General features: G+C 36.0%; 1 long non-coding RNA gene across 1 annotated transcript in view; it reads right to left on the bottom strand.

The window, feature by feature from the left end:
* Nucleotides 1-12,565: 12,565 nt before the first annotated feature.
* The window catches only part of LOC143687693 (uncharacterized), a 35,331-nt gene continuing 25,974 nt past the window's right edge, over nt 12,566-21,922 (bottom strand). The window contains exons 3-4 of the long non-coding RNA XR_013177649.1: nt 21,291-21,401; nt 12,566-13,117 (exon numbers count right to left, since the gene is read on the bottom strand). This is a non-coding gene — a long non-coding RNA (uncharacterized LOC143687693). The remainder of the gene's footprint in view (nt 13,118-21,290; nt 21,402-21,922) is intronic.

The raw sequence follows: 21,922 nt of genomic DNA, 5'->3' as shown, positions 1-21,922 counted from the left end.
CACCATTCAACTTATTACATAAAGTATGTGGTGAGATCAGTTGGTTCAATGATAATCAACCATTGCTGCATGTCTTTGCTTTTAAATAAGGTCCTTAATTAGAAGGTTTAGAAAATTCCTTGACAGTGGCTAAGGGATTCTGTAAGACCTGGATAGTGGTGCTAATAGAAGCATAATGGGCAATGAATGTAAATCTATAACTATATTATGTTTCTATTCCAGAGAGAAGAAATAGAAACATATGTCCTTCCTCTATGTCCTCCCTAATAGAAAAGATCTAATGTAATGAACTTGCTGCAAGGTGATGTGAAGCAAGTTGTTGTGTAGAGCATCATGGAAACACAGACTTATGCACAGCAAAGACTTTTAGCAAATGACTTATGTATTACTTACATAGCATAAAGCTGCGAAGAGCAGGGGAGGAGATCCCACCGTGGCCAGTCCATCAGAGGGACCCACTGTTCTGGTCAGGGTTGGTGAATGGCGGTTCCATACGCCCTATTTTGAGTGAGAGATGAGAGTTGCCTGTATTACCCTTATAAGGAATAGTCACACTGTTTTCAAAATTATCATTTTATATTCACACCATAAATGCATCAAAATTTCAGTTGCTCTACATCATCTCTTTATCTCTTTTCCAGTCCTTTAATTTTAGCAATTGCAGTTTGCACGACATGGTTTGTCACTTACCTTGGAAAGAAATTTTTCTTGTGCCTGTTGTAAATAGAATCTCTTGAAGATGTTTCTTTAGTTGCGAGTAGCACAACTGATGAGGGTGGGCCTCAGTCTGGATTAACAGAGACCTTAATAAACAGAAGAAATTCAGACATGGTCAGGAAAAAGTCGCAGGGAGGAGCCAGATGCCAGAAGTCAATGGAACCAGATCAGAAAGGAGAGGATGTCATCATGTGTCAGGTGGCACAGATAAAAGCCAAGGAATGGCAAGAATCACTGGCCCTCAACACCAGATTCTTGCAGCCTCTGGAGAGAAAGCATGGTTTTACTGATGCCAGAACTTTGGACTTCTCCTAGCCTCGAAACCATAAGTCAACCAGCTCCTGTTGTTAAGCCAAAACTACTTTGTGGTTTTTGTAGATCGGCCTGGAATATTAAGATACGATCCATATTTCTCTTTTTGTGGACTTCCTGATCAACTCTTTGGCTCTTATTTTATTTAATTAGAATATCCCCTAATTTTTACATTCTAGGAATTCTCTACATGTATTGGATATAAGATCTTTATTAGGAATATGTATGGTGAATATTTTTACCGTGTGTGGTGTGTCTTGGCTTTTCATATTTTCTTACTGGTATCTTTGACTGAACAGAAGATTTTTAATTTTAGTGCAGTACAATGATCACTTTTTCTCTTCATGTCTAGTGCTGTTTATGTCCTCTATAAGGAATTTTTGCCTATGAGAGAGTCACAACTATATTCTCTTATTTTCATTTCTTGATTGTTTATGTTTTCAGCTTTAACTTTCAAGTCTAAAATCCACCCAAATTAACTTTTTATATGATATAAGATAGGGAGCAAGGTTTATTTTTCTCATAGGGATGTTTTCCCATCATCATTTGCTGTAAAATACTTTCCTTGTACATTGAATCGCCTTGGAATCTGTTTTAAAAATAGACTTCTACCTGCAGGTCTATTTTTGTACTCTATACTGTGTTTCTTTTGCTGTCCAGCTAGCTGGCTCTCTATCTATGTATTATCTGTTTATCTTTATTAGAATATCACACCCTTTTGGTGATTTCATTATTTATCTTATCTCATTTATAATATTTGCTGAAAGTGCAAAGTATAAATATGGCAATTTATTCATTACCTCTATTAATAAAACTCTCAGTTCTCAGATTATTATAAATTTTTTTGGAAACGTCATTATATTTTTGCAATGAATACTTATTCATTTATAGTGAAGGCATTGTATAGGACTGAATCCATAAGTAATATTATTGGAGAAAATTGTAATCATGTCAATTCAATTTAATGGATTTATTTTAGAGAATAGAATATTTTACTTGCCTTTTCTACCTTGATATTGCTGAGTCAGTAGAAAGTAATTGATTTTTCCTATTTATTTTGTATCAAATCACTTTAGTAAAAGTCCATATTAAGTCTACTAATTCTACATAATTAAAATTTTTTTGCTAAAGCTCAATCACATTCTTTTTCCAATATTTATGTAACTTACATTATTTTTTTTGTTTTGTTTCTTTAATTAAAGTCCCAAAATCATATATTTTTTAAAAAGGTACGGGAACAGGGATTTTTGACTTGGTCATAATTTTAACAAAAATACCTGTGACATTTCACCACTTAAAATGATGCTTACTTTTCCTTTGTGTGAAATATTTTTGGCAGATACCTTTTTTTGCTTATTTTATAGCTATCGCAAATGCTGCCTGTTTTTCACCTTTATCTCTCACTATAGAGGTTGAAATGACTAACAATTCATTTTCCTAGGCTCCTTTGCATCTAAGGGTGGCTTTGTGTAAATATCCTTAGGGTTTTAGTCAATATTTTTCAAACTCAAGGTTGTGAGTGGAGCATGAAATCAATTTAATGGGTGGCAACCAGAATTTTTTTCGAAGCATAACGTGGAATAGGAAATATCAGAATGCAATACACACACTATGTGGTATGTAAATATGATTTTTGAAATAGTGGCTTCAGTATAAATAGATAGATACATGTATGCATCAGTGCACAAAAGTTTTCTAGGAAAAAGACATTCCTTAGCATGTTTCATATTAAAATATTGTGAGTCCCATTTTTTAAGACATAATTATTTGCAGTTAAATGCATCTAAACTGATTTTTAAATTGATGCATGTAAGCAGTGTGCTTTAGGTAACATTCTTATAATTCAGAAGTAGTTATATACAGGAGGTACGGTGGCCAATAATCTATTTATAGCTGTGAAATCTGTGACCCTTGATATGAAGTAGAAAAATATTTTACCAAAATATTTGTTATTATTTTATCTTGGGGTGCATGAAATAAATGGAATGCTGAACCCATTTAATTGAAGAGCTCATTTATGAGTGGAATGAGCAGTTTACAGAGATGTTCAAGAAACCTCCCAAGAATTGCAGGAGTGGGAAGGCATTACTTACACTGCACTTGAAGAAGTAAGGGACAGATGTGGACTTCCAGTAGGAGACTTGGAGCTACAGAAAGCACTCGTTCTAGAGGTTGGGCCCCTAGTAGAGAAATGCTACCCTGCCTTCTGATCTCTTTCTGGTTCTTCCATTCGACTAGATCTAAAAGGAAACTAAATGGCAAAGGAACCTAAGCATTATAGTCCATAAAGATTAACTTTTGCCTGAAGACAAAAATCATTACTAGCGATAAAGAGGACCTCTATATAATGATAAAAATTTCAATAAGTAAAAAAGCAGAAATTATAAACATATGTACACTTAATTTCAGCCTCAAAAACATTTAAAGAATTCACAGAACTTCAGGGGAAAAAATGGATAAATTGGAGGATGAGATTTTTCAGGATTTTTTGTAAGGATACAAAAAAATTGAATAATGCAATTAACTAATTTTATGTAGTGGTAAGCGTATGCTATACTCTAAAACAGCAGAATAAATTACAAGCATGAAAGGGCACTTATGAATATGAACACATATTGGGATATGATGCAAAGCTCATCATATTACAAAAGTTTGTGATCATGCTAAAACTATTCTCTCTGTACACAAAATGAAAATGACAAAATAAAAAAGATAAATAGAGGATTAAAATTCCCAGGAAGAGGGAACGGAATTAAGTAGGGTTTTGGTGTTAGATTTAGCCAGAAAGCAATATTTGAGCAAAGACTACAACGCATTGAGGGAATTAAATCAAGGATATACCTTGTAGAGTTCTATTCTAAGTAGATTCGTAAGTTGGAGCAAGGAAGAACTATGTGTATATGTATATATATGCATGTATACATATATACATAAACATATGAAAAGTATATAGAGAGTGAAAATTTGTGATTTAGGTGGTATCTATTCATTATTGTTCTGTGGGTCTTAGGGAGCATAGCAAAGTAAGAAAAAAGTAGAGAACAAAAATATGCACTATCGGATAGAAAGAAATAATCTTTCATTTTGGAAGATAATAGAGTTGCCAAAAAGGAAATTCTAGAGCAATTTATAATTGAATAATTAGAATTAAGAGAAAGTTTACAGCATACAAAAAAAAAAAAAGTAATCTACTACAATTCTATACTACAGAAACTGGTAGAATATGTAAATAAAGTAGGATACAGTTTAAATGAACATTGATAGACTTTTGGAATAAATTTATAAAATAATACTAAGAACTTTATTGGGGAAAGGAAAAAGCACATTTAAAACACTACAGAAAATCTGAATGCATAGAAAACCCCAATACTGGAACTATGTCAAGTATTTGCAAATTGATTTGACTCACATCTAAACAGTAAGCTTCACATTCTGAATCTAAAATGCATGTGTGTGACAGAGACAATGCCAGGTTGCAAGGCTTTTAAATTTTTTCCCTAAAAATACAGTAAGTCTATATTTTCCAGCCCCTCTTTCATCTAGATGGGGCTGTGTGACTAATTCTGGCCAAAGGAATGTGGATAAGTACGATATATATAACTTCCAGCCCTAATTTCTGTGTCCTTGAGAACTTTTGCTATCTCTTTGCACCCATTTCCTAACAAAATGTGGAGAATCCAGTGGTGGCTTCTTGGTAGAGTCACTAGTTAGAAGAATTCTGGGTCCCTGAATTTTGTTTACTTAAAGGCTTACCACTTTAGGCTAACTAACCCTCCCAGTTTACTTGGTAATGCAGGGTTTCCCAGGATGTAAGACTTTCAGTGCTGAAACCAGAATAATTCCAGGTATACCAGTATTGTTGGTGACTTACCAGAAATATCTAAAAACAATGTAAGAGAAAAACAATCCTTTATTGTATAAACCACTGAAATGTGGCATTAAATGACAAAAATCAAGTAATTTCTTAAACAAATCAGCCTAGCTTTGTGGCAAAGATAAGGACAAAGGAATGGCCATTCCACCTATTATTCCAGATCCCTAAATGTAACCACCATAACCTGGAAATTACATGGGGCCAAACAAGCAAAGAAACAAGACAGATTTGAAAATGATGACTTACAAATAAATGCAGATGGACCCTGGCACTGGAACCAAACAAAAGCAAATAGATCAGGGGCCTAGTAATTTTTTTGAGAGAGTTGTCTGCCCAAAATGCAAAGCTTTGATTAAAGTGTCTTTGAATTAGAATGTCTTCTAACTTGGCCTTATGATCTTCCATGAGCAGAAAGCAGACCGTGAAATCTATACAACATCCAAAGAAAGCGTTCTCTCTAATACTCTAATTATGGCCTTACTATATTACAAGAAAAAGTTCTCCAAATGTCAGGGCTCATGACAATAATGGACAAAGGAATTTCTTCCACAAGAAGAACTAAAATCTTATCAGGGGAATTTCTTTATGGCCAGGGCAAGGAAACCACACCATGCAATTCCAGAATTGCTCTGGACCAAAGATGCTAGAGTGTCTTCCATTTTTCCCTTTTCTAAACAGGAGGATTTTATGCTCTACCAGTGTGTCTTAGTTGTGAACAGGCAGATAACTTGTCTCTTCAGTTCACAGGTTCCTGGACAAAATGAAATCATATCCAGATCTAATAGAGAATGATATGGAAATTTCATCAGGTGCATGGATTGGATGTTGAATTGTCTCCTTTGAGCTGGAGTATGTCCTAAGTGCGGTAAAGTAGTTTGCAGATCAGAAGAGTGACCTCTAGCAGAGACAGGGCTGTGTGTTCACCCATTTTTCTCATGTTCCTCCTCTGCATAAGGGTTAGAGGTCCCTACCCTTGAGCCTAGAAAAGAATTCATGCTCTTTCCAGGCTTGGTCACTTAATCTTCAGGAGATTTTCCATTAGTCCTCTTCCCTAGACTCCCAGCCAGTTGTGGAGGGTCTAATGGAGGAGGGTGGAGCCAGCAGGGTGAATGTAGCCTGGGACCTTTCTCACTTTATAAAAAGCCACTGGCCCTACCTGACAGGACTTTAATATGAGCAAATGTACATTTTTACTGTGTTAAGCAACTAAGAAGGGGCAATTAGCCTAGCCTTATTAAAGCAATATGGAATAGCAAAGGACCCAAGATGGTATGGCCAACCTACAAAGCACAAATAATGAAATAGAGGCAAATCATATATCAGAAAATTTATTACAAAGCTTTTCCTATTAAGTGACATGATAATTGAAAAAGTAGATGATTAGACTACTGTAACAAAATAAAGAACCCAGAAACAGACCCGTATATAACAAGGATTCATCATTTCAGATCTTGAGGAAAGGACTTAAAATCTGGTGAGTTGGCAATGGCTAACCCATTTGGATAAAAATAAAATCATACTCTTTCTTCACACTACTGATAAAGCTCAACCCAGATATTAAAAAAATGAACTAATAGAACATACAAGGTGTGAGTCGTAAAAGGAAAAGTGATAAATATGATGATAAGAAAAGTAAGAACTTTTTATCAAATTATGTCATAAGTCAATGAAAAATAAAACACATGTTCTGAAATATAAGTGAGACATGGAGCATTGATTAAAATATTGGTGTTTAGACCATATTAAAAATCCTCTGAACCAAAAAGGAAAACACATACCCACATAAAAGAAATAGAAAAATGTATATAAGACTTTAAAAGCTACTTTACAGAAAAATAAACTCGAATGGTTAATAAATATATAAAATATGAACAATCCTTGTACTTAGGGAAATGCATATTCAAAATTTTAAATGAGATAACAAAATACCTCACAACATGAATCTACAAAAAATGTAAAAGCATGACAAATATTCATAAAGATATGGAGCAATGCAAATTTCCATTACGTCTGTGGGTATTAACTGGTACAACCACTTTGGTAATTGATTGGGCATAAATTAATAAAGCTAAACACACGCATACTTACAACCCTACAATTTCCCTCCCAGTTATATATTGTGGAGAATCTCTTGAACATCTGTACCACAAGTACTATGTGCAAAATTTCCCCTGGTAGTACTGTTTGTAATAAATAAACAAACCACAGTAAATGCACATAACAAAACAAGAAAATAAACAAATTGAAAACTTATAAACCTAAATATCTATTAAGAATAGAGTTGATAAAGCAACTTTGATATTTTTATAGATTGGGTTGTATTTTAGATAGATAGATTTTTTTATAGATTTGTACAGCACTGCAAATGAATGAATTGAATCTCCATAAAAAACATGGATATAGATTTGGTTCATTCATTTGCGTTTAAAATGAAAGCAATATGCAGACAAATACATACATTATAATTCCACCAATTTAAAGTTCAACAACACGGAAACTAAAATTTATTCCTTAACAATAGCGGTATACACAGTAAAATTGGAAGGGGAAGGAAGAGAATAAAATACAAAAAATTGAAGCAAAGGACTATATCGCTGATAGATGAAGGGATGGGATGGAATTGAGAAGACGCAACCAGTTTTCCTTTTGAAGTTAATGGCACTGTATTTTCTCTGCCTAGTGGTGGATACAAGGGAGCTCAGTGTGTCTGTTTTTTCAGCCCTTACATGTTTTATAATGTTATTTTTTTTTTGCCAATCTTTAAAAAATACTTACGAGGGAAAATTTTCATGATATAGTAAGTAAATAAAGCAAAAACAGATAAGATTAGGAATGAGAAAGTCAGGGAGTGCAAGTGAATATTGTGTGTACATCTAAGTAATAACTTTTAAAGCCTAAAAGATAAAAGTGATATTCTAGCAGTTCCTAAAATTTGCAAGGTTAATTTTCCACCAGTGCTTGCTCTGATTTTTTTTTTTAATTTTCTTCTGTTTTGTGTCATTTTTATTTAAAGTTTCCTCTGGATAGAGTACATAATTATAATCTCAGATTCATACAAATTTCCAAAGATTTCTCTCTCGTGCTCTAGAGCAGAGGTTGGTAAAACTTTTCCTATAAAGATCCAGGTAATAAATATTTTCCGTTTTGCAGACTATAAGCAGTCTCTTTCACATATTCTTCTTTGTTTTTGTTGTTTTCTTGTTAAAACATTTAAGGAACTATAAAAAACAGGTTGTTAGTTGTATAAAAGCAGCAGTTGGGCCAGATTTGTATATAGTGTTCATACATTTGTAAGACAAATCGCAACCCTAGATGAACATGTCCATAGTTTTTTCCCTTCCAAACCTGGCCAATCCATAACAAAGGATAACTCAGGAAATATGCTGTGGGGTAAATGTCAAATCCACAGACATCAACTTTAGGTTATTTGATATACCTTTCCTGTACACTTAAACCATTGTTTCTTTCATCTTCCTCAGCTTTCTGAACCTTTAGCCATATAATCCTGTGATGGCATCATGACAACATACCAGCCTTGCATTGCCCACACAGGCTTTTTAGGTAAGAGAGAAGGAAATTTTTACCTTACTAAATTCACTAGCATTTTGATCTCTGCTATACAGCTGAACTGATGACCTAAATAATATGCTATTTTAGCTTCTACTTTATAGTAATACTTCAGAGATTCAAAAGAGTATTGAAATTAAATAGAATTGGAAGGCTGGGTCAGAAATCAAACAATTCTTCATAAGTTATGCCATTTTACAAATCAGAAATTTTATAACTTTTTCCATTTCCCAGCAGATATTTTTGCATGTATATTTTATAAACAATCATTTGGATCTTGTAGTGGATAGGAATAATGTTGAGTATTCACAGATTGCTAAATTATTAATATTAGGAATTAGGTGATTGAAATCTTTCTGTGGTTAAGTATGCAATAATTCCTTAGCTGTTTCAGATGATCAATACCAGAATTGGCTCAACATTTCACTCATTGCCTATATATACTTGTCTACCAGAAAGATAAAGCTACTAATAGATTCGTATTCTTAACCAGGCACAAAATGTGTCTCTTTTTAGTCCTTTTGTGACTATCCTAACATTTTACAATGAATGCCCAGAGCAAAATGAAAAATTGGGAATATAATAGAGATGAAGCAAATAGTAAATGACCAGGCAGGCTGAGATGTATATATTGTAGATTAAAAGTATTCAATATAACACCTTTCCTCTGGAAAATGACCTATTAGGGAAAATATTTCAAATCATGATTTCATAGAATCATAGGTCACACAGCTAAAAGGCATATTGAATAATAATCTGTTGCAAACCTCAGTTCCTAGGCAGGTAAGGTATAAATATCCCAGGTCCACACACTGGCTGATAGCATTTCCCAAAATTACAAAGTAGAAAAGGCAGGACCAGATCCAGGTTTCTAGACTCCTGACATATGAATGCTTTTAACATCTTAATAGTATAATGTAAAGTTTGATTTGGTGTCCATTCATTTTCATTCATTCGTCTAGATAATTCATTCACTTTTAAGGGTCTCAGGTAAGGCAAAAGATATATAACCAGTTAGATGATGATACCACGTAACCAGCAAAACAGTGTAGGTGTGGCAAAGTGCTACAGGAAAACAGGTGAGAGATAGCAAGATATCTGTGAAATAATTTTTTTAAATATTTGAATGTTTTTTAAATGGGGAGAATAGACTGGAGGAGGATATACCTGTTAGGAAAAACTGTTTTGTGCAGGGGCACAGAGCCATTAAAAATCATGATGATATTGAAAATAGTGAGCAACCCAATGTGACTCAGACTCTGGATGTATTGGTGGAGGTGTCTAATGTGTGCCAATAGAGATAGTGTGCAGCCTGTTAGTGGATTGCTTTGTAACCCAGGTCAGAAATGTGGATTTTTGTCCCATAGCAAATAAAAAGACAAAAGCAATTTTAAGTAGAAAATAATATGATCAATCTTTTCTTTAAGATGGTCTTTGTTATCTTCAGAGTGGAAGGTTAAAAAAAGTGAATAAATATTTGGGATAGGAGTAACATCACATTTAGAAATGATAAAACATTTTCCTGAGATGGTGACAGTGCTGATGGAAAGAAAAGGTCAGACTTGACAGGAGTTGCTGAAGCAGAATCTCCTAATTAAACATTGAGCCTAGGAAATGGGAAATGGTGACATCATTAATTGAGATCAAGGACACCAGACAGAAAAGCAGTTAGAATTGGAAATAACATGTTTATTAAAATACGATCAACTGAAAAAATACAGATTCTTAGAATTAGTTAACTTTCTGAGCCTTAGATTTTTATCAGTAAAATCGTAATAAAAATATCTATCAGAGAATTATTGAACTCATGGGAAAAGTAAATCAGATAATGCATACAAAGTAACTGTGAGTACTGACTAAGTGGTAGGAATGAAACAAATGACAGATTCTGTAGTTATTAATTATTAGCATTTGTATTATTTTTGTTATTACAGCAAATTTAGAAACAGGTATCTAATAGAAAAATGAAAATTAAGATTTGTCACTTGGAAGAGAAGTCAGTTTATATTTGAGAGTCATTACTGTAAACGTGTGATGGAAACAAAAGATTGAACAAAATTCTAAAAGGATGTTGTATTTCAGTTATTTTTTTAAAGAAAATTGAATTTTAGGAAATGTGACTAGCCTAAGTTAAATGAATAAACACTAGAGCCTGTTAGCAATCAGCAATATGAGTCTACAGAAAGAGTAGAACTGCTATATTTATGCCTATGCTTGAATAACTAAATATTAGGCTTCAAAGCATTCTTTAAGTATTAAAGCAGGCAGCTTTAGGCAAAAATATAAAATATGCAAAGTTTGTCTTCAGATGATACCTTTTCAAATCCATTGCAGGGAGTAGAGGGGAGGATTTCTAGAATAAGACCTTTAAGCCTTAGGCATATCATAGCGTGTTCTATTCTCTTCATGATATATTTTCATAAAAGTGAAATCAGAATAAATGAATATTTGAAACTGCCTTGAAGGGAAAAAGGAAGCCATAAAGGGAAACATGGCTTTTGGGGAGTATAAGGAATAGTATAGGAAACCTGACCTGTGGAGGGATGGCTGGCGCCGGTCATTGGTATATAAACCTCAACTCATTTGCAGCGACCACTGTCAGAACCACATCCTTTGACAGGCTTTCTAAGTCATTACTAAAATGCAAGATTCTGGTACACTCTAAATATCATCTCCAAAGACAATATTCCCAGCAGGTCTGAGTATTTAGTTGTGTCTGTGATTGGACACTACAGACAAATGAATCTCTTTTTTTTCCCTAAAAGGGAAAAAATGTCCCCATCATCATCATCATCACAGATACTTAAAAACACTTATGTTGAGCCAAGTCCTCTTTTACTTGCTTCTCAATTATCAACTCATTTTATTAATTAGTGTTATCCCTATTTTACAGTTGAGGAACCTCAGGTACAAAATTAACAGAACTTTTCCAAGGTCATATAAGAAAAATCTTTCATTTAGTTGGCTATCATCTCCTTGGGCCAAAAGGTTCTAAAGGTTATTCTGATTAATTGGGGTAGATAATCTTTATATCAGTTGGATGACGCAGCATGGTGGTGGTTAAAATTGGCTGCTAGGGCTGTGATGCAAGGGAAAATACGTCCTGCTCTAACTAGCTCTATCACCTTGGGAAATATATTTAACCAGTTTAAACTGGAATTCCTGTGTCTATAACATGAAGAGAAGAGTATAGGAGAAGAGTGGTATGTAAGGCCATTGCTTGGGACCTCCATTAAATGCCCCTAAGTGTACATAAGTGGAAATCTCTTAAGTCCTGAAGTACAGGTGCAGAGAGAATGAGCTAGCCCCAGTGCTCTCATAGCAAGAATTTCAGACCCAGAAGTCACACATGTGAATATCGTGGTGAAATAACTTGCTGAGAGGCATACTATTTTTGTAGATGTTTGTGTAAACTGTTTCTGAGTGCTGATAAGTACGTTTCTGATACAAGCAGTGAGTCCACAGTTCTATGCCTCTCTAATTCTATTTCTGACACCCTGTTAGTTGCCAAGACACCAAAATTCAGGTCCATTTCTTTGACCTGCATTATTATCTGATTTATAACTTTCCTTTATCATTTCTGTATGATAAATCTGAAGGATCCAAGGTAAAACAACTTTGAAAAAAGTCTGTCCTAATTTTGCCCACACTTAGACTTGAAATAGCCTCTTTGTTCTAACCTCGCCAGTCTATCAAGCACTTAGCCAGCACTCTATTACCTAGGATGTACTTATAAATAACTGAAAAATTTAGGAGAGGAGGGACTTTAGAGAGCTTTTCATATTACACAATATCCTCAGATGTCTAAATATCACATAATTTTAGGTAACTGTACTTAATAGTAGATGATATTGTATTCATTTTTTTACAGATTAAGCCCCCAAATTTTCTTGGCTTGAATTTCACCCTAAAATTAAGTAAGGACCTTTCCCTCTTTCAACAACCACCAGTACACTGATTGACTACCATGAATCACTGCTGCAATACCATAAAATCCAATTGAATACAGGCTCACAAGGGTAGGTATTTGTCCCTCCTGCAAACTTATTATATACATGGCCTTGTGCTAATTGAGACGTTGTGTTCTGATGACTTTTTATTACATCTACAAAATGAGACATTCAATTGACCATAAATGTTTACCTCCTTATTTTGTATCTTTCTGGGTTTTTTTCCTGTAGACACCCTTAATTTAGTAAATATTTTAAGTATAGGGAATTGAGAACTTTAAATCTAGCATCAGAACGTGTCTATTTGGATATATCTTGTTTGGAGTACTTTGGGCTTCTTGTATTTGCATATTTATGTCTTTTTTAAGGGTTTGGAAATTGTTGTCCATTATTTCTTCCAATATTCTTTCTGGTCCTCCTTGCTTCTCTTCTCCTTCTGGGACAACTGTGATGTGTATTTTTGCATAGTTCTGGATTTTCAATCATTTCCCTGCTCAAACCTTCCCATTTTTTTCTCTTGTCCATTCAAATTTCGTTGATCTATCTTCCTGTTCACTGGTTCTTTCTTCTCCCTCTTCAAATTTGCTGTTGTGTGTCTCCATTATATTGTTAATTTCATCTACAGTTTCCTTTCTTTCCATAATATCTGTTATTTTTATAGATATTCTTTCAAATTCTTCTTCCAAATATGTATGGCCTATAAAGTATATAAAAGCAAATTTAATGTACTTATAAAGATACTCAGTGGAATCAAAGTAAAAGGAAGAAACCAATTACCATCACAATAATTCCATAAAACATGCATTCTTAGGTCCATAACAGTATGATGACCACTGCATATGTGGTAGGAATTCCAATAAGATAAAGATTACCTACAGCTGGAATGATCAAGGGAGCTTCATGGAAAAGTGGACATTGATTTGATGCTCAAGGAGGATAGAATTTAAAGAATCAAAAAGATTATTTTTATTAGAATTGGTTAAGAAATTACTACTTAACATTTCTAAATACAAGCATAAAAGTTACAGACACAAAAGATACTTTTTAGCATAACATCTTAAAATATTCCTTTCATTAGCTCTACTTTTGTAGTCTGAATTTCAATACTTTCCATTTTCTGGTTCTGAACTTTCTATTGAGATTTTTTATATCTTTGAATGAAAACTGGACTGAATCCTATGACTCAGTTTCTCGTTCTTGCTCCAACACTGAAACCAGCTATCACTTTTGATTAAGTCCCTCACTTATTTCCACTTCAAATGCCCTATCTATAAGCTGAAGCAATTGATCTAGATAGTCTCTGAGGTTCCTTGTAGCTTTAACATGAAACCTTATGTGCTTATTTTTACTTCTCGCCACATCTTCAAATATAATTAACACACTCAGCTCTCTATTCTCTGCACAGAGCAATCCGCTATCTTCTGTGTAGGTTCCATGAGAATACAGTGATAACTTGTTTACTGGTGAATTTTCACAATGCCTTTTAATAATTTTTTGCTCTATACAATAATTTATACTTGATTATTCATTTCTACTATTTCTTTCCTTCCTTCTTTCCTTCCTTCATTCTTCATGTGTTAATACACTCAGCAAATATTTATTAATCACATAATTGTCTGCTTCTTTTTGATTCTTTAAATTCCATCTGCCTTGAACATCAAATCAACTTCCGCTTTTTCATTAAGCTCCCTTCACCATTCCAGCTGTAGGTAATTGCTATCTTATTGGAATTCCTACCACATATGCAGTGATTATCTTACTGTTATGGACCTAAGAATGCAAGTTTAATGGAATTATTAACATATTACTTGTACTGTTATTTAATACTTCTAATTTTCTCAAGGATTCTTTAGATTCTCTGAAGGCAGGGATTCTGTAACATTTGGTTTCTAAAAATTTTCCATAGCATTTCACACTGTACTGTACATGGAATAGAATCTTAACACTATAAAAACTCATTCTTACTTTCTTTTGCTCTCTCTCTCCCCCCACCACACTCATATCAGTGCAAACACAAATGCACATTCTCCTGAATGGTGCTTTGCTATCCAGGGATCTATTTTGGTAGAAATTGAAACAGAAAGAGGGGAAACTAATATATACCCGAGGAGATGACCCCTGAATTTTTGTTTAATTGAATGGAATAATGGCCAATTCACAATTACCTGAAGTTCAAGTGCATGTATATCATGCCATTTCTGAGTTTTGCCCATGGTATGGAAAGGCTCTTTACTTACCTTGTCTTTGACAACATTTTTTTTTTCTGTGAGAGAAATTAAGTGGTCTGAAGTTATGCTGGTGCACAAAATATTTTAAAATAGCCTTCATTTATGAGCAATCATCTATGAAGGACTAACATTTAAGGAACCTTGCTGTGTCCTTTTGAGATTGCAGTTTCTATACAACTGACAAATATATTTAGATGGAGTGTGAAGCATTCTCTATACAGTTTTGGATTTGGATAGTTAGCATTCATATCTTTTAAGATAAAATGCCCAATGGGGAGATGTTGAAGAATGCTGATACCTACTAATAAATAACTAAAATAGATGTTGTCCCAAAAGGACAACATCAGACTACATTTCTAGGGAATAAATATGGATATACGATTTATGTTTCCCTTCTGAGGAAATATTACAAGTAAATTTTCTGAATGTATTTTTTTCCTTATTCCCAGAAAAAATTCAGTGAGAGAGAGAGAGGGAGAGAAAGAGAAAGAGGGGGAGATAAAAAGAGAGAGAGAGTTCTAGTAGTTTTTCTTATGTCTACTTCTAGATGAATACTATGAAGAGGGAATTTTTAAAGAGAAATACATTGAAGGAAATGCATCAGTTTTTCCCTAGTTTATACATTTTGTGTACTCAATTTCTTATTGATGAAAACAAAATTGTACAACTAATTCCTGATTAAGAGGATGGCAAGCATAGAGTTATACATAACATACGGCCAAACTATGTCTCTCTATTGCTCTCTTTAGAGAAACAATACAGGAAAATAGCCTTGTATTTAGATAATGTTTTTTCTTTCTCCTTTTTATAAAGAAATTGCAACACTCTGGGGCAGGAGAAGTAGGTTTTCTCTGGTATGGGAAAGTACCGGTTTAAAGATCTGCTATATGGTATTTGTTAAGAATCTAGCCCAATGTCTGACTTAAATCTAACACAGAAGATTTATGAATGTTGATGTGGGATAGTGAGAAGAGATGAGAGTTTAGAGCTAGACAGCCTAGAAATCTAGTGACTCATTTTACAACTGATGGCACTAAAACCCAGAGAGATTTAATGATAGACTTTTACAGCTATTAGTGGTTTAGAATCCAGATTTTCTCTTTCTCAATAATATAGTATTTTTGTTGTTCTTATATTAAAATTGATAAATTTAAGTCCAGTGAGAATTTAAAAGTATAGACATTTTAATGTCTTTGTAAATATGTCATTATAAAATCTCCTTTACTAAAACAATTGCATTCTATCCATTGACTACTAGATTAAGTTAAAACTCTCAAAGATCATCAATAATAAGCTCTTGACATAGACTTTTAGGCTTATTATTGTCAAGAAGATTCTGAGATTTTTACCCTACTTGCAAGCTGACAAGCTAGTCTGACAAACTTTCAGGGATGCTGATAACATCCCTGAAATAACACAAGATTCTTGGGTTAGAGATAAAGGACTTCTTTATCTTTAGTACGCAAGCAGCATGGCATTATGTTTGCATCAATCCCCTTGCCCCTCAAGTTCCACATGCCCAATGCTGAAGTACCAGGCAGATATTGCACTTGCAGTGAGTATACATCACAGCTGAGGAGCCTTGGGCTTAGGGAATCCAAATCTTATTTTATAATGGGTTGCAAGCAAACCTACCCTTTAGCCTCCAAAGAAATGCTATCTTGATTGTCCTACATAGTACGTAAGTCTATCCTTTGCTCTTGAAACAGATAATATCCCATCTTCCAAGGCTGTTCACTATATAAATACCCTTGAGAAGATAGTCTGGAACAAAAGTGCAGTCAGTGTGTCACTTACAAGATATGCAGAAATGCAATATACTCATAGAAACTGTGATTCCACAACCTTCAATTATTCATTCATCTTTTCATCTACTCATCCTTCTATTTATTCAACAAATATTCCATTTATGTGTCAGAGACTGTGTTATTCTGCATCTCTCTATTTCAACAAAACTGAATTGAACTTGCTCCTTAAAAAGCAAAATAAAATAAACCAGAATGTATTAGTCAGGGTTCTCTAGAGAAACAGAACCAAGAGGATATATCTGTAAATATGAGATTTATAAAGATGTCTCATACAACCATGGGAATGGAAAAGTCCAAAATCCACAGGACAGGCTGTGAAGCTGGCAGCTCCAATGAAGGGTCTGAACAAAATCCACAAGAGAAGCTCATTGGCTGAAGAAGCAGTGAAAAGTCTCTCTTCCTTAAAAGTCTTCAACTGATTGGATTTTATCATTGATGGAAGATGTGCCTTAGTAAATCACAGATGTAATCAGCCATAGATGCTGACTAATAATATAATACACCAGCTTTCCCGTTTATCAGCCAGCCACAAAATATCTTTGCAGCAACAGTTAGGCCAGTGTTTGCCTGACCAGACAACTGGGTATGGTCACTTGGCCAAGTTAATACCAGAAATTAGCCATCATGGTTCACCCTTGTCAACTTGGCAGCTATACACATCACCCTGAAACATATTTAATTTCCAAAGAATGCCGTAACAGACATATGTACTAAAAATTGTCCTGCACACAACTGGAAACACATTACATCTCTCCAGAATAGGGTGCAAGTCTTAGGTAACATTCACTCTTTTTTTTTTTTTTTTTTCACATGGGCAGGCACCAGGAATCGAACCCAGGTCCTCGGGCTTGGCAGGCAAGCATTCTTACCTACTGAGCCACGGTGGCCCACCCAGTAACATTCACTCTTAAAGCTCATGTTCTATGACTTAAATACTTTTAACTTAAGCAAGACAACTTATGTCATAAGATAAGAGGAAAACAAGATATTTGCTTATTTTCAAATTCAAACATACTCATAACAAAACAGGGAGGAAATATTCATGCAATCACAGTCCTTACTTCTGTAATAGGTCTCATGGTCATAACTCATATTTATTACTACTTTCTCCTTCTACTCATTCTCTGTTCCATTTACTCTCAGCAAGCACTTCTGCTGGCCATGTCTCTTTGCCAGGTGGTATGACCCAAACCTTCATTCCTGAAGTTTCTGGGCCACTGGAAGTTCAGCCTGGATTGGGTTTTGCAGTTTTCCTTTGACCGTAATCTCTGGGCATAGTAGAACTAAGAGAAACCTTAGAGGATCTCCTATATTCCAGAAAAACTCTTCTTTACCTCTATTATGTAGTTGCAGTCCTATTTCCCTTTGATAGTCAGGAGCAATCAACGCAGACAGAACCGTAATCCCATTTTGTGCCTGTTGATTTAGTGGCATGAGAAGCCCAAAGTGGTTAGGTGGCAATCTGAGCTTCCAGTTCAGGGAAATTATAGTTGTGTCTCCTGGTAGGAGCACTCCTCCTTTTAGAGCTAAGACCTGCAGATCAGTAGAACTTAAGGTTTCAGGGACAGAAAGAAAAAATTTTCCTAATGGATCACTAGGGGTGATAGCACGTGGTGCCATTCTCATTTCTACCCTTTGATTCCTGGCCCTGTGAATCCTAGTTATGAGAGAAACAGCACCATAGAGGGGGTGCTGATTCAGAACATACACAGCCTCCTAGGGAGCATTGTCCCAGCCTTGGAAGGTATTGCCACCTAGCTAGCATTATAATGGGATCCTCAAAAGGCCATTCCACAATTCTATCAACCTAGCTGCCTCTGGATGATGGAGAACATGGTAAGACCAGAGAATTCCGTATGCATGTGGCCATTCCTGCACTTCATTTGCTGTGAAGAGCACTCCTTGATCAGAAGCAATGCTGTGTGGAATACCATGATGGTGGATAAGGCATTCTGTAAGTCCATGGATGGAAGCTTTTGTGGAAGCATTGCATACAGGGAAGGCAAACCCATATCTGGAGAATGTGTCTATTCCAGTTAGAAGAAAACACTGTGCCTTCTGTGATGGAAGTGGTCCAATGTAATCAACCTGCCACCAGGTAGCAAGCTGATCACCTCAAGGAAAGGTGCCATGTTGGGGACTGAGTATGCATCTTTGCTGCTGGAAGATTGGGCACTCAGCAGTGGCTATAGCCAGGTCAGCCTTGCAGAGTGGAAGTCCATGTTGCTGAGCCTATTCATAACCTCCATCCTTACCACCATGACCACTTTGTTCATGAGCCCATTGGACAATGGCAGGAGTGGCTAAAGAAAGCGGATGACTTGTATCCATAGGAAGGTTCATCCTATCCACTTGATTATTAAAACCTTCCTCTGCTGAAATCACCCTCTGGTGTGCATTCACATGGGACACTAATATCTGCATGTTTTTTGCCCACTCAGAAAGGTCTATCTACATACCTCTACCCCAGACCTCTTTGTCACCAATTTTCCAATCATGCTCCTCCCAATTCCCTGATCCTGCTGCCAAACCATTAACAACAGTCTATGTGCTGGTATACAAATGCATCTTTGTCCAGTCCTCCTTCCAAGCAAAATGAACAACTAGGTGCACTGTTCGAAGTTCCACCTTCTGGTAGCATTTCCCCTTACCACTGTTCTTTAAGGACATCCAAGAAAAGTGTTGTAGTGCTGCAGCTGTTCACTTCTGGGTGGTCTCTGCACATACTGCAGAACCATCTGTAAACCAGGCCCAAGTTTTCTATTACTCAGGCAACTGACTCTAGGGAACTCCATAAATGGCCATAACCCTGGTCTAGGAATGAGAAGGTAATATGACAGGAGTTGGGGACATGGGCATTTGGTCCACTTTCTTGAGTAACTTACTTGTGCCTTCAGGACCAGCGTAAGCACAATCTCTTATATACCATTTCCATTTTATGATAGAATGCTGCTGTGCATGACCAACTTTATGAGTTGGTGGGTCAGACAATACCCAGCTCATGATAGGCAACTCAGATTTCATGGTAACTTGGTGGCCCATGGTTAAGCATTCAGTCTCCATTAAGGCCCAGTATCAAGCTAAAAGCTGTTTCTCAAAAGGAGACAGTTATCTGCAGCAGATAGTAAGGCTTTGTTCCAAAATTCTAAGGGTCTGCATTGTGAATCCCTTATAGGAGGCCGCCAAGGCTCTGGACAGCATCCCCATTTGCCAATGACCTTTCCAGCCCCGAAGAATCTGCTGCAGATTGGATGGATCCAATTGGATCCATTGGATCATATGGTCCAAGTGGCAGAGCTGTTGCACAGCAGCCTGAACATATTGCAGAACCTACTCTTGTTCCAGTCCCCAACAAAACTAGCAGCTTTTCTGGTCACTCAGTAAATGGGCCAGAGTAGCACATCCAAATGAGGAATATGTTGTATCCAAAATTCAAAGAGGCCAATTAAGCATTGTGCTTCTTTTTTGGTCATAGGAGGGACCAGATGCAACAGCTATCCTTCATCTTAGAAAGAATATTTCTACATTCCCCATACCACTGTCCATCCAGAAATTTCACTGAGGTGAAAGGCTTCTATATTTTTGTTGGATTTATCTCCAATCCGCTGGCACACAAATGCCTTTCTATTAAGTCTGGAGTAGTTGGTACTTCTTGCTCCTTAAGTCCAATCAACATTTCATCAACATAATGGACAAGTTTGATGCCTTGGGGGAGGAAGAAATGATCAAATTCCTTGCAGACAAGATTGTGACATAGGGCTGGAGAGTTGATTTTACCCCTGAGGCAGGATAGTGAGGGTATATTACTGACCTTGTCAGCTGAAAGCAAACAGTTTTTCATGGTTGTTACTTACAGCTATTGAGAAAAAGCATTTGCCAGATCAATAGCTGCATACCAGGTACCAGGGGATGTATTGATTTTCTCAAGCAATAATACCACATCCAAAACAGCAGCTGCGATTGGAGTCACCACTTGGTTGAGTTTATGATAATCTACTGTCATTCTCCAAGACCCATCTCTTTTCTGCACAGGCCAAATAGGGGAGTTGAATGGGGATGTGGTGGAAATCACTACCCCTGAATCCTTTAAGAGTGGTACTAATCTATGCAATCTCTCCAGGACTCCAGTGTTGTTTTCTGATCTACTTCTACTTAGCCTTTCCTTCCATAATATCACCCATTCCATGAGTCAAAGAGCCAATGTAGGGATTCTGCCTATTTCTCAGTATGTCTATTCAAATTATGCATTCTGGAACTAGGGAAATAACTACAGAATGGTCCATGGGCCCCCTGGACCCACTGTGAAATAGACCTGAGCTAAAATTTCATCGATCACCTGATCTCCATAAGCTTCCCCCCACCCCCGACTGTTGGACCACAGTGATATTTTGGGTCCCCTGGAATTAGTGTTATTTTTGAACCAATGTCTAATATCCCCAAAATATATGATCATTTCCTTTGCCCCAGTGCACAGTTACCCTATAAAAGGCCATAGGTCTCCTTGGGGAAGACTTGGGCAAAGATTAACAGTATACATTTGTGGCAGTGTAACAGAGTCCTCCCCCTCATTCAAGGGACTCTGGGTCTGTAAACTGTCTCAGGTCTGTAAATTGACTAAGGGGTTGTGACTCTCTGTTTTTGTAATTCAATTTAAACTTCTTTTCACTTGACCTAGAACTCTTGTTTATATAGCTTAAATGAGAATTTATTAGACTGCCTATCAATTGTTCTTCTAGATATCCCATGATCTACTAGCCAATGCCATAAATCTCTGTGAGTCAGCTTATTTGACTCCTGCTTTGAGACTGCTGTGCATTATGATAGCCACGTCTACCTTGTCTTTGGTGATTAAGTGCTGTCATCTGGCTTCTGCCAACTCAGGATCCAATCGTTCCCATTGTGTTTAAGGACTTCAGCTCAGTGACAGCATTTCCCATAATAATATCTGAAATATAGAGAAGAGTGACTACAGAGCTCTTCAGGGATGATGGAGCTAGTCTCACAAACTTATTTCTCACAGTTCTGGTAAAAGGTGCATCCTCTGGACATTCCTAGGGTATATAATCAAGCTTTCTATGATAAATCTACTCTAACATTCCCATCTGTCTAAGCCTTTGGATCCCCTCATCTGCATTATACCAGGGCAGCTCTGGCATTTCCACCTCAGTTAATGTTGACCACCTTTGAATCAATGTTTCTGCCAATCATGTAAACACACTGTTAATGCCCTTTCTAACCCATTGAGCTACAACATTGAATGCAGAATATTTGCTTAATGGGCCCACATCAGTAAATTCAGCTTGATTCAGCTTTATATTCCTTCCACCATTATCCAATACCCTTAAAATCAATTGTCACACATATTCCCCTGATTTCTGTCTATATATTTTTGGGGCCTGTTGGGACTGTAGTCTAGTTATAAGTCTTGAAGAAAAGAGGGGTGGTGGGGATGGGTCATGAAAACAA

Source organism: Tamandua tetradactyla, chromosome 1 (genome assembly GCF_023851605.1).
Source record: "Tamandua tetradactyla isolate mTamTet1 chromosome 1, mTamTet1.pri, whole genome shotgun sequence".
NCBI classification, from domain to species: domain Eukaryota; kingdom Metazoa; phylum Chordata; class Mammalia; order Pilosa; family Myrmecophagidae; genus Tamandua; species Tamandua tetradactyla.
This window is presented reverse-complemented; position numbering and strand designations above follow the sequence as displayed.